Consider the following 12143-nt stretch of genomic DNA (forward strand, 5'->3'; position numbering starts at 1 on the left):
CTACCCAAAACACCCCTAAAACACCAGAAACCCCACAACCAAAATACCTAACTCCAAAACCTAGAAAAACCCCCAAATACAGAAACACCATACTCAAAACCTCAGAAAACACACAACCATATAAAATACTCTAACCCATCCCTAAAATCATGAAACAAACCCCTTATCTTCCCCAAGCCCCTGCCTCCCAGCACTCCCAACCTGATCCCTCTCCCCTCCCCAACCCCCAAACCCGTACCAGTATTGAGACACTCTCTCACAACGCCCCAAGGCACAGACCTCGAACCTAAACCGCCTCCCCAGCGGTATTTGCCCCAGCCTCCCCTCCCCCCTGCCCCCCTCTCTCAGCTCCTCCTCCAGCGCAGGTTCGCCGCGCCCCTCCCTCCGCCAGGCCCCAGGACAAAGCTGTGTCGGAGCCCTCCACCTGCTCCCGCCCGGCCCGTGGCGGCCTCCTGCTGCTCCCCCGTGAGTCCCCCCTCTCCGGGCTGCAGCCCCGGCGCCTCCCCCTTCTCCGAGGGCTCCTGCTGTCCCCGCTTGATTATCTCGGGGGTTGGGGCTTCAGGCCGTCTGGACAGAGCCGGCCACCCGGCTTTCCTCCCAGGACCCGGAGCAGCCCGTGAGGGACTCGCCTTTCTATTGTCAGTGCCTGGTACTCCAGTGAGGCTTAATAGTAACAGACCAGGCCGGGACCTGGGCCTGACCCGGGCCAAGCGTTCGGAGCTCACAGCGGGCTGAGCGGCCGCAGCTGGACCCCTCCCTGGGCTCCCACAGAGTGACGTCATCGGGGCCAGCCCTCTCCCCAGCGGCGCGCGCCCATCGGGCTCCGCAGCCCCTTTTAGTAGCTCTTGTGAGAAGAACTAGTTCATTAGCATTGTCTCTGTGGCGGCGATCTGGGATCCGGGATCCGAGATCAGGGATCCGGGATCTGGGATCCGGGATCCGAGATCAGGGATCCGGGATCAGGGATCTGGGATCCGGGATCTTCCACGGTCCCATTGTCACAGACCACGCCCACATAAGATAACCTGTCTCTGCAGACCCCTCTCTCTGGCTCTGCCGGGAGCCCTCCGCTCTTCTCGGAGGCAGAAATACTGGCGCCGGGCCGGTCAGTGAGCCCGCGATGGCCCCTGAGCGTCCGCGGGATCTAACTTATGGCCACAGGCCGCGCAGCCCCCTTCAGCAGCCTCCGCCAGCGCAGGGGCCCGGGATCCTGCTCCAGGCGGGTTTTTATCATGGAAGCATCGTTAATGCAGGCACAGACATTGCTTCCCAGGCGCAGACCTAGCAGACTGGGGAGGGGGGTGTAAGGGGGGCTTTTGTCCGCCCTGGAAAACCCCAGACCAGCTGTGACTCGCCCTGGGGCACTGGTCCCATTGCGGCCTGGGGTGGGCCCGCACTGCCCGGAGGGACGAGAGGGGCCGGTCACCCCCCACTTACCCCGAGCTCGTGGGGCGACGCCGAGGATGACCCTGGGGAAGGGAGGGCAGGCAAGCCCCAAGCCAGGCCAAAGGGACCCTGGAAATCCAGAGTAGAGCGCCCGGGCTCCGGAACCAGAAAGTTCTGCTGGCCCTGGAGACGGGAAGAGCTCCAGGATCGTCGGCAGGGCTAGAGTGCTGCCAGAGCAGTGAGCTGCTGCAGGGCAACGGGGAGGGGGTCTCATCCACTACGGTACTGTGAGTCAGGGAGGAAGGGAGGGAGGGAGGGAAGGAGGGAGGAGGGAGGGAAAGGGAGGGAGGAAGGAGGGAGGAAGGGAGGAGGAGGGAAGGAGGGGAAAGGAAAGGAGGGAGGGGAGGGAGGGAGGGAAGGGAGGGAGGAGAAGGGGAGAGGAGGGAGAGAGGAGGAGAGAAGGAGGGGGAGGGAAGGAGGGAAGAGGGGAAGGAAAAGGAGGGAGGGAGGGAGGGGAGGGAAGGAGGGAAGGGAGGGAAGGAGGAAGGAGGGGAAAAGGAAAGGAGGGAGGGAGGGAGGAGGGAAGGAGGGGGAGGGGAGAAGGAAGGGGAGAAGGGAGGGAGGGAGGGAGAGGGGAGGGGAAGAAGGAGGGAAAGGAAGGAAGGGGAGGGAGTCGGGGAGGGGGAAGAGGGGGGGAAAAGAAAGAGGGAGGGGACAAGGGAAGGAGGGAAGGGGAGGGAAGGAGGGGGAGGAGGGAGGAAAAGGGAAGGAGGGGAAGGAAGGAAGGGGAGGAGGGGAGAAGGGAAGGAGGGGAGGGAGGGAGGAGGGAAGGAGGGAGGAGGGAGGGGAGGAGGGAGGGAAGGAAGAGGAGGGAGGGAGGGAGGGAAAAAGGGGAGGGAGAAAAGGGGAAAGGAGGGGGAGGAGGAAAAGGAAGGAGGGAGGGAAGGGAAGGAGGGGAAGGAAGGAGGGTCGGAAGGAGGGAGGAAAAAAAAAGGAGGGGAGGGAGGGAAGGGGAGGAAGGAGGGGAGAGAAGAAGGGGAGAGGGAGGGGAGAGAGGGAGGAGGAAGAAGGAAGGGAGGGAGGAAGGAGGAGAAAGAAGGGGAGGAAGGGAGGAAGAAGAAAGGAAAGAAAAAACCCTCTTAAATACAACCACCCCTCCCAGGCTCAGAGGCTCAAGTTCAAGTGCCTAATTTTCTTAGGCTCAAACCCAGGCGGGATTCACTCCAATATCCGCCCAACCTTATTTTCTCCTCCTCAAGCCAGGCTGCAGATGGCTGGCAAGTAGAACCTCCAGGCTACTTACGCGCCTGGGCCTGAGCCACTGCGCCCAGGCACCTCGGTAGCAGGCTGATTCCCTCCAGCCCACCAGAGACTGAGAGTCAGCAGAGCCGTCAGGCCAGCTCAATCAAGTGAGATCCCAGCCGCTCAACAGGCCCAGCTCACGCCTAGCTGCCCAGCTCGAAACGCCACTTGAGACTACCCGCCCACTCCACCCAGCCTGCAAGCGAAACACGGCTCAGGCAAAAACAGAAAACGAGATTACCGAGAGGCAAAACGCCCAGAGAATCCGGCAAACACTACCCAGCGTGCGAGACAGAGCTGCAGAGAAAAAACAAGGCACTTTAGGCCTAGACACCTCACGTGGCTCACGCACCACCTGCCCAAAGAAAAGTCAGCTCATCCCAGTAAAACCCGCCAAGCCGTAAGCTAAGCAGAAACCCCACCACTCCAAAACCCCGCAAAACCCACCACCACCCCAGCACCCATCACCCACTTGCCCCACTTTGGTACATCACCCCTTGGGAACACATAGCTGCAGCCCACCCACACTGCAAGAACCTCCAGAGTCACCCAGCCCCACTGGCCTGCACCATTGCACGCGTGAATCACGCAGAGGCACTCCTGCATCACTTCCAGAAAAGCACCACCCCACCCCGCCCGCCCACTCGTAAAAAATGCCGTGCAAAAACCCCAAGCCTGCAAAACCCGTAAAAACCCCGTAAAAACCCAAAGCAAAACCCCAAGCTGCAAAAAGTAAACCACAATGCAAAAACCCCTAAATGCAAAACCCCAAAATGCAAAAAACCCCAAGTAAAAAAGCTGCAAAAATGCAAAAAACCCCATGCAAAAAACCCATGCAAAAAACCCCAAAAATGCAAAAATGCAAAAAGCTGCAAAAAACCACCGTGCAAAACCACAGCCACGTGCAAAAACAAAAGTATCTAGAAAAAAAACTAACACCGCCATCTCCCAGGCACAAAAATCACTTAGCCCACCGCAAAACTCACCCCAGCACTTTGCAGGCTGGCCCCAGCCCAGCTCATCCCTTAAAAACGCCGCTCACTTGCAGCTCACTCCCACACCCAGCAAACCCCACACGCTCCATCCACTCCAGCAGCCACACCTGCCCACCTGTCGTGAAAACACGAAACACGCAAACACTCCTGCAAGAACCCAGAGGCAGAAACATGCCAAAAATCACGCCACCCCGCTCCAAAAAACACGCCCTGCCCACCCTCAAGACAAAAGCCAAGCAAAACCCCTCCCAGCAAATGCCAAAACTGCATGCCCAAATGGCAAAAACCATGCAACCCACCCACCCAAACACCACCGCCCATCCCACTCCGCCACTCAATCATGCCTGTACCCGCCCAGGCTTCGGCATCAAACCCGGCAAAAAAATCACCCCAGCAGAAAAACAAAACACTTAAGCCATGCCACCCCACTTGCAGCCCAAGAAAAAAAATATCACTTACCCTAAACACAGCCCCGTCAATTTACGCACCGCACTTTGGCAAAACTGCAAAAACAAACCACTCCAAGAGCCTGAATACAAATACCGCCCGTAGCCCAGCACCAGCCCCATCACCCAGAAAAACCACCCAAAAACCTGTCCAAAAACTAGAAATCAAGCCGAGCAGGCTAAAACACCAATTCACGCCAGAAACACAAAATTGCTGCCAAAAGCCACCGCCACCAAAGCAGCCGCCATCCAGCCACGCTCCGGCTCACTCGCTCACATCCCGCCACTTCACTCACTGCCAAACACAGAACCTACACAGAAATTGCCACTTGTAAATCACGCGCGCAAGGCAAAAAACGCAAAAACACCACGAGAAAAAACAAAAAACCCTAAAAAACAAAAATCGCTCCAAACACCACCACCCCAATGCCCATCCGCCCAGGCACTTGCCCCATGCCCCACTCCCCTGAAACAGCCGAGAATAAGTTCGCTCACCACTCCAAAATGCCATGGCACCCAGTGGCCCAGAAACAGCCAAGGCAGCAGGTTCACTTGCATTCCCAGCTAGCCAAGAAATTGCCCCAGCAAGCAGCTGCAGCCGTAGCTGCAGCAGTTGCTTGCCTCCAGTGCAGCAGGCAGGCACGCAAGGCCACCCCGTCAATCAAGGCAGGCGCAGCCACCACACGCAAAACACGGCATCCAAAAACGAACCCAAACACGCCACCGGCAGCTGCAGGCCCTCCCACACGCAGCCCAGGCTACACACGCACCAGAAAAAACACGCCACACGAAAAAACACGGCACACACACCCAGCACAGGAGAATCACTTAATCAGGCAACACTCCTTTTGCCCACCCACACACCCAGCCACCCAGCCACTTGCACCTTGCAGGCCGAGAAACAGCCACCACCCACCCACCCACGCATTTGCCCCACGCTCATCCCAGCCGCTCTGCCCATCACTTGGCTGGCACGTCAGCTGCAAATCACGCTTGTAGCACTTTTATTTTTCTGCCATTTCCCACGCCTGGCAGAGGCTGCACTTGCAGCTGCACTTTGAAATTGCGCGCCTTTGCAAGGCCACGCCACTCCATCTGCAGCTACTTGCCACCTTGCAGCACTCACGTGTCACTCCAAGAAGGCAAAAGCCATGCATGGCTCAAAAACATAAATTATTAATGCCATAAGAATTTTATGTATAAATCCTGTAAATAAAAGGCTATTAAATAAAAAAAAAAATCTTATGACAGTAAATGCTGAAAACTATCTTTACATGTAATTGAAAAAATAAAACACTACTAACTCAGATGGAAGAAAACAAAAGAAATTAAAGGCCTGGAATAAAGGCCCTCAAAGCTTGAGGAAGATCTGTGGTTCCATTTACTGAAGGGATCAGGTCCCTTTAATAAGTGCTTATTGGCTCAGAACTCAGCCTCAGCAGTTTTGCTTGGAGATTTTTGGTTCCCACAAAACAATGTTAAACAAAATATCTCAAGATTAACTCAGGAGAGACAGAACCTACAAAAAGAGGAGGTGAAACGATTTTCCAGCCCATGAGATTGTAGGGAGTTGGCAGAAAAGATTTGTTGCAGAGGATGAGAGTGGAGCACGGTGGGGACAGAACCCAATTTTAACATGAAGTTAGAAGTCAAGAAATAGGCAGAGAAAATGACCAAAAAATAAAAATAAAAATAACCTGACCATAGAAAGTTATTACAGTGACAAGGAAAACCAAAGGACAAACTCAGCAGAAAACAACAAAGTCAAACAACTACATCCCATGTCTCAAAAAAAAAAAAGTAAATTGGTCTCAGATCTAGAAAAAAATTTCTACAAGAGTGCAAGAAGGACTTTAAAAATCAAATAAGAGAGGTAGAGGAAAAATTGGGGAAAGAAATGAAAATGAAACCATCAAATCATGAAAAAAAGAGTCGATAATTTGGTCAAGGAGGAACCAAAAAATACAGAAATATTTTTTTTTAAAAAAACAAAATAAGTCACATGGAAAAAGATGAACAAAAATCCACTAAAGTAAGAACTCCTTAAAAAGCAGAATTGATTAAATGGAAAGGGAGATTGAGAAATGCACCAAAGAAAATAATTCCTTAGAAATTAAAATTGTGCAAGTGAAAACTAATGGTTCCATAACATACTTATTGTTGTTCAATTGTTTCAGCGATATCTCTCTTAATGAGAGACCCTCTGTGACCTCATTTGTGATTTTCTTGGCAAAGATACTAAAGTTTTCTTCTTCAGTTCATTTTACAGATAAGAAAACTGAAGCAAACAGGGGTAGGCGACTTACCCAAGTTCGCACAGCTGGTAAGTGGGTGAGGTCAAGTTGGAATTCAGGTCCCAACACTCTACTGTAACACCTTGTTGCCTCATGAGACATCAATAAAATACAATCAAAATACTTTTTTAAATGGAAGAAAATGTAAAATATCTCCTTGGAAAAACAACTGACCTGGAAATAGAGGAAAAATAAGAATCATTGGACTTTCTAAAAGCCAAGACGACCTTCTTCCAGGTGTACGATCAGTCTATTAAGGAGGACTCTGGCAAGAATCTTGCTGTCAATGATTAAGAGAGAGATGCCCTTGTGATTGTCTACAGAACAATCTATTCCCTTTACTTTTATACAGATGGACAATGAAGACATCCTTGAACCCCTGGGACATGACTTCTTGGCCTATAATCTGGAAAATTTCAGTCCCCAATGAAGTGAAACAAACCTTATGCTTGCTCCTATGCTTTTTAGCATGATATTTTCAGCCATGATGTCAAGTGCTTCAAAGAGGACAGCTATGGCATCAGTCAGCTACTGTACTCATGGTAAATTCTTCAACTTCAAGAGCCTCCAAGCTAATACTGAAGTGAAGGGAGTGTTGGTGCATGACTTTTTGTTTGCAGATGATTGTGCACTCAATGCGGCTTCTGAAGTTATCGCCCCTCTGCTGCTCGTGCTAATTTTGGCCTGACAATTAACACCAAGAAAACAGAAGTGCTCCATCAGCCACCACCACACCATCCATATGTGGAACCATTGGTTACAGCGAACAGAGAAGTTTTGAAGGCGGTGGATAAATTCATTTACCTTGACAGTTATACTCTCCATGCGTATACACTGATAATTAGGTAGACACACATATTGACAGAAACTAGGGAGTTTCCAAAGGAAAGTGGGGGAGAGGAGAGATATTAGACTGACCACCAAACTGAAGGTCTATAAGACCTTCATTGTGCGGAACTCATTGTTGTACGCCTATGAAGCCTGGACAGTTACACCAGTGCCATGCCAGGAAACAGAATCACTTCCATTTGAATTGTCTCAGGAAGATTCTGAAGACCCGGCAGGAGAAGGGACCAGACGCCAACATCCTTTCTCAAACTAAACTGCCGAGCATCCCAACTGTGCTGCAAAAAGCACAAGTCCGAGACAGTGAAGTCATGTTGATCCTCTTCCAGAACAAAGGACAGCAACTGTAAGGACTTAGGGTGAAAAATGCTAACCACCGCCACAGAAAGAACTGATGGAGTTTGAATGTAGATCGAAGAATATTTTTAACTCTATTTTTCTTGGGTTTTTAAAAATGTGTTTTTTTAAAACAATTTTGAAATATATACATGACTGCACATGTATATAATCTATATAAATTCCTTGCATTTCCAATGAGACAGGAGGAGAGAGGAGGGAGAGAATTTGAAACTCAATTTTTAAAAATTAAATGATAAAATTCTTTTACATGTAATTGGAAAAATGTTTTTAAAAATCAAGTCCCCATGAAGTAGAGGCATAGAAAGACATTGTTTTATATCCCAAAAAGCATTTGTCTTAAACCAACATCTAGGATTGTGTGCAATGAGAATACTTTAGGACATTTCCCAATAAATATAATAACAAAGAGATACCCAATCTCCCTGTTGTTATTTGATATAATTCTGGAAATGCTAGAAACAATAAGACAAGAGAAATAAAGTTATAAATTAAATAAAGAGCAGATAAAACTCTCCCTATTTGCTGAAGTTATGAAGATAGCTATAACAGCTATAGCAAAATGTGCGAAAATATTACCGTGCTATAAGAAATAATTGATAAATACAGAGAAGCATGGAAAGATCTATATAAACTGATGCAGAACAAGACACCAGTAAACGACAGAGATAGCAACAATGCAAATGGAAAGAACAAGGAGACACCAAAACATCAACGGCAAATGAAACAAAATTATAAAGATCAAACAGGACTCGAAGGTGAAACATGAGATAGGAGAGGGTATTCCCAATCCATCCATTCAGGAGTTGGGAGGTCCACAAGGTTTCACATTGTCACATGTTTTCAGACTTTTTCAATATATTGATGAGTTATGCTGATTTTTGTCTCTTCTTTTTAATTGTCTGTTAAAAAAATACTATTTGGGGGCAGCTAGGTGGTGCAGTGGATAGAGCACTAGCCCTGAAGTCAGGAGGACCTGAGTTCAAATCTGACCTCAGACACTTAACACTTTCTAACTGGGTGACCCCGGGCAAGTCACTTAATCCCAATTGCCTTAACATAAAATAAAATAAAATAATAAAAAAATACTGTTACATGAGGTGACTCCCTGGGAGGAGTCTGAGAGGAATACTGAGAAAAACTTTTATGATGTAAATAACAAATGATGTCAATTAAAAAAAAACTTTTTAAAAAAGAAGATAAGAAACAGCAATTGCTGTTTGCAGTTTCATTATTGTTAGGCAATCTAAAGAGATGGGAGTGCAGAGATGAAATGACTAGTGGGTGGTGGATTAGGATGGGGACACCTAGAGTAAAAGGAAGAGTTGTCAGGGGTCAAACTCTGGCCATACTTGAGGGACTTTGAATCTTGTGATCTGTCTCTTTGTGGTTTCCGAGATTCATCTGTATCTCATAGAGGAGATACATAAGGACCATGCTGGGTTTGTGGGTATCATCTCATGGTTCACCCCTACAGGGATCCTGTTTGGGGTGTTAGTGACTGGAAATCCAGAATTTGAACTGAGCTATGGTGGTGACCATGTGAGGGGAAAGAGAAGGGACAGATGCAATAGATGTTGCGGAGATAAACTCAATGAAACTTAGCATCAGATTGGAGTGAGTAAGAGGGAAAGGTCAGAAAGGAATCAGATTGGGAACCTGGATAACTAGAAGGATGGTTGTGCCTTCAACAGAAATTGGGAAATGAGAAGAGGATTTTTTTTTTTTTCCATTTAAAAATATTTTCATTTTGACAGCTAGGTGGCACAGTGGATAGAGCACCAACCCTGAAGTTAGGAGGACCTGAGTTCATAATTCGGGTTCAGACACTAACTGTGTGACCCTGGGCAGGTCACTTAACCTCAATTGTCTCAGCAAAAAAAAAAAAGAAAAAGAAAAGAAAAGAAAAGAAATCCATTTTATTCATGTTGTGAAAGAAAAATAAGAACAAAAGGAAAATACGACGAGGAAAGAAAAAAAGCAAATAAACAGCAGCAACAACAAAAGGTGAAAATAGCATGCTTTGATCCACATTTAGTCTCCATACTTCTCTCTCTGATTGCAGATAGCATTTTCTAGCCCAAGTCTATTGGAATTTTCTTTCTTTATAAAAGCTTTTTATTTTTCATAACATATGTATAGACAGTTTTTCAAATTAGCCCTTGCAAAACCTTGTGTTCCAATTGCCCCTTTCTCCCTCCCCCCCAGATGGCAAGTAGTCCAATATATGTTTTTTTTTTAATTTTAATAGCTTTTTATTTATTTTTTAAATAGCCTTTTATTTACAGGATTTATACATGGGTAACTTTACAGCATTAACAATTGCCAAACCTCTTGTTCCAATTTTTCACCTCTTACCTCCCCCCACCCCCTCCTCTAGATGGCAGGATGACCAGTAGATGTTAAATATATTAAAATATAACTTAGATACACAATAAGTCTACATGACCAAAACATTATTTTGCTGTACAAAAAGAATCAGACTCTGAATTATTGTACAATTAATAGCTTTTTATTTACAAGTTATATGCATGGGTAACTTTAAAGCATTGACAATTGCCAAACCTTTTGTTCCAATTTTCCCCCTCGTTCCCTCCACCCCCTCCCCTAGATGGCAGGATGACCAATACATGTTAAATATATTAGAGTATAAATTAAATACAAAATAAGTATACATGACCAGACCGTTATTTTGCTGTACAAAAAGAATCGGACTCTGAAATAGTGTACAATTAGCCTGTGAAGGAAATCAAAAATGCAGGTAGGCAAAAATATAGGGATTGGGAATTCTATGAAATGGTTCTTAGTCATCTCCCAGAGTTCTTTCGCTGGGTGTAGCTGGATCAGTTCATTACTGCTCCATTAGAAATGATTTGGTTCATCTTATTGCTGAAGATGGCCAGGTCCATCAGAATTGATCATCATATAGTCCAATATATGTTAAGCACAGTAGAAATATAGGTTAAATCCAACCTGCATCCATATTTATACAATTATCTTGTCACACAAGAAAAATCTAATCAAAGCAAACAAGAAAATGATGAAGAAAATAAGATCAAGCAAACAACAAGAGAAAGAGTGAAAATGCTATCATTCAGTAGGACTCAGGAGAGATGTTAAGGCGTGATCAATGAATCTATAGGAGCTGAGGAAGTCACCAAGTGTAGTGATAGCAGAGAGAGAGCAGAGCCTCAGGATAGAGCCATGTGGGAGATTGCCTTGCTCAGTGACTCAAAGGATCCTAGAGCTGGAAAGGACTTTGAAAGCCAACGCGCTCATTTGATCTTATCTTTTCCAATGAACAAACATGTATTTTCTTCCTCCTCCCACCCCAACACCACTTGAACAAAAGAAAAAGGAACCACAGAAATGTGCAGGGTCATGTCCCAAAGCATCCAGCCCTGAGTCTTGAGTCCATCACCTCTCTGGCTGGAGCGGGCTCCCTGCTTCATCTTGCATCCATCCTCTCTTTACAGATGAGAAAATTGGGACATGGATTGGGGGGAAGGGGGTTAAGCGAATTGCCCAAGGTTGTGAGAGAATGACCTGGCAGAGGAGGCTGAGATGGAGCAGTCCGACTGGGAAGAGAAGAGCCTGGGGACAATGGCATCTCAAAGATATGGAAGAAAGGGGGTGGATGAAAATCTCGAGTGCGGCCAACAAGTCGATGAGCAGTGATGGTTTCATTTTGTCTTTCTGTTCCAAGGATTTAGCGCGGTGCCGGGTGCAGAGTAAGCTCTTCATAAATGGTTGTTGCTTGAATGGATGAATGAATGAATGAATGAAAAGGCATCTATTGGATAAGTGCTGTGTGCAGAGCACTGTGTTAACCGCAAGCACAAAGGCAAGGCACTTTTCTCTCATTCTCATGGGAGATCAGCCACGGGAAAATGTGAAGCACTTTAGGGGGAAGCAGATGGCCAAGCTCCTTCTTTAGGGCTGCCTTTTCTGCTAAAATCCTGTCCATATCTGAGGCTAAATGATTTGACAATACCAGGAACCTCAGGACAGCGGGCCTTCCAGGCCTTTAGAGGCTTAGTGGCTGAAATGACACCGTAAGAGGACAGAGGTATTTGTTTTGATTGGTTTTGTTGTTTGTTCCAAGCATTCTCTCCCTCTCTCATCCGTCTCTCCCCCTTCTCCTCTTCCTCCTCCTCCTCCTCCTTCTTCTACATATGCATGGATAATTTTTTTCAGTATTGACCTTTGCAAAGCCTTCTGTTCCAAATTATCCGCTCCTCCTCCCATCCCCTCCCCTAGCTGGCAGGTATTCCAATACATTTAAATATGTTAAATCCGTTTTGATCTTATCTTGGTATATGGTGTTAAGTGTGGGTCCATGCCTAATTTCTGCCATACTAATTTCCACTTTTCCCAGCAGTTTTTGTCAAATAGTGAGTTCTTATCTCAAAAGTTGGGATCTTTGGGTTTGTCAAACACTAAATTGCTATAGTTATTGTCTATTTTGTCTTGTGAACCTAACGTATTTCACTTACTAACTAATCTATTTCTTAGCC

Source organism: Sarcophilus harrisii, chromosome 3, assembly GCF_902635505.1.
Source record: "Sarcophilus harrisii chromosome 3, mSarHar1.11, whole genome shotgun sequence".
Lineage (NCBI taxonomy): Eukaryota > Metazoa > Chordata > Mammalia > Dasyuromorphia > Dasyuridae > Sarcophilus > Sarcophilus harrisii.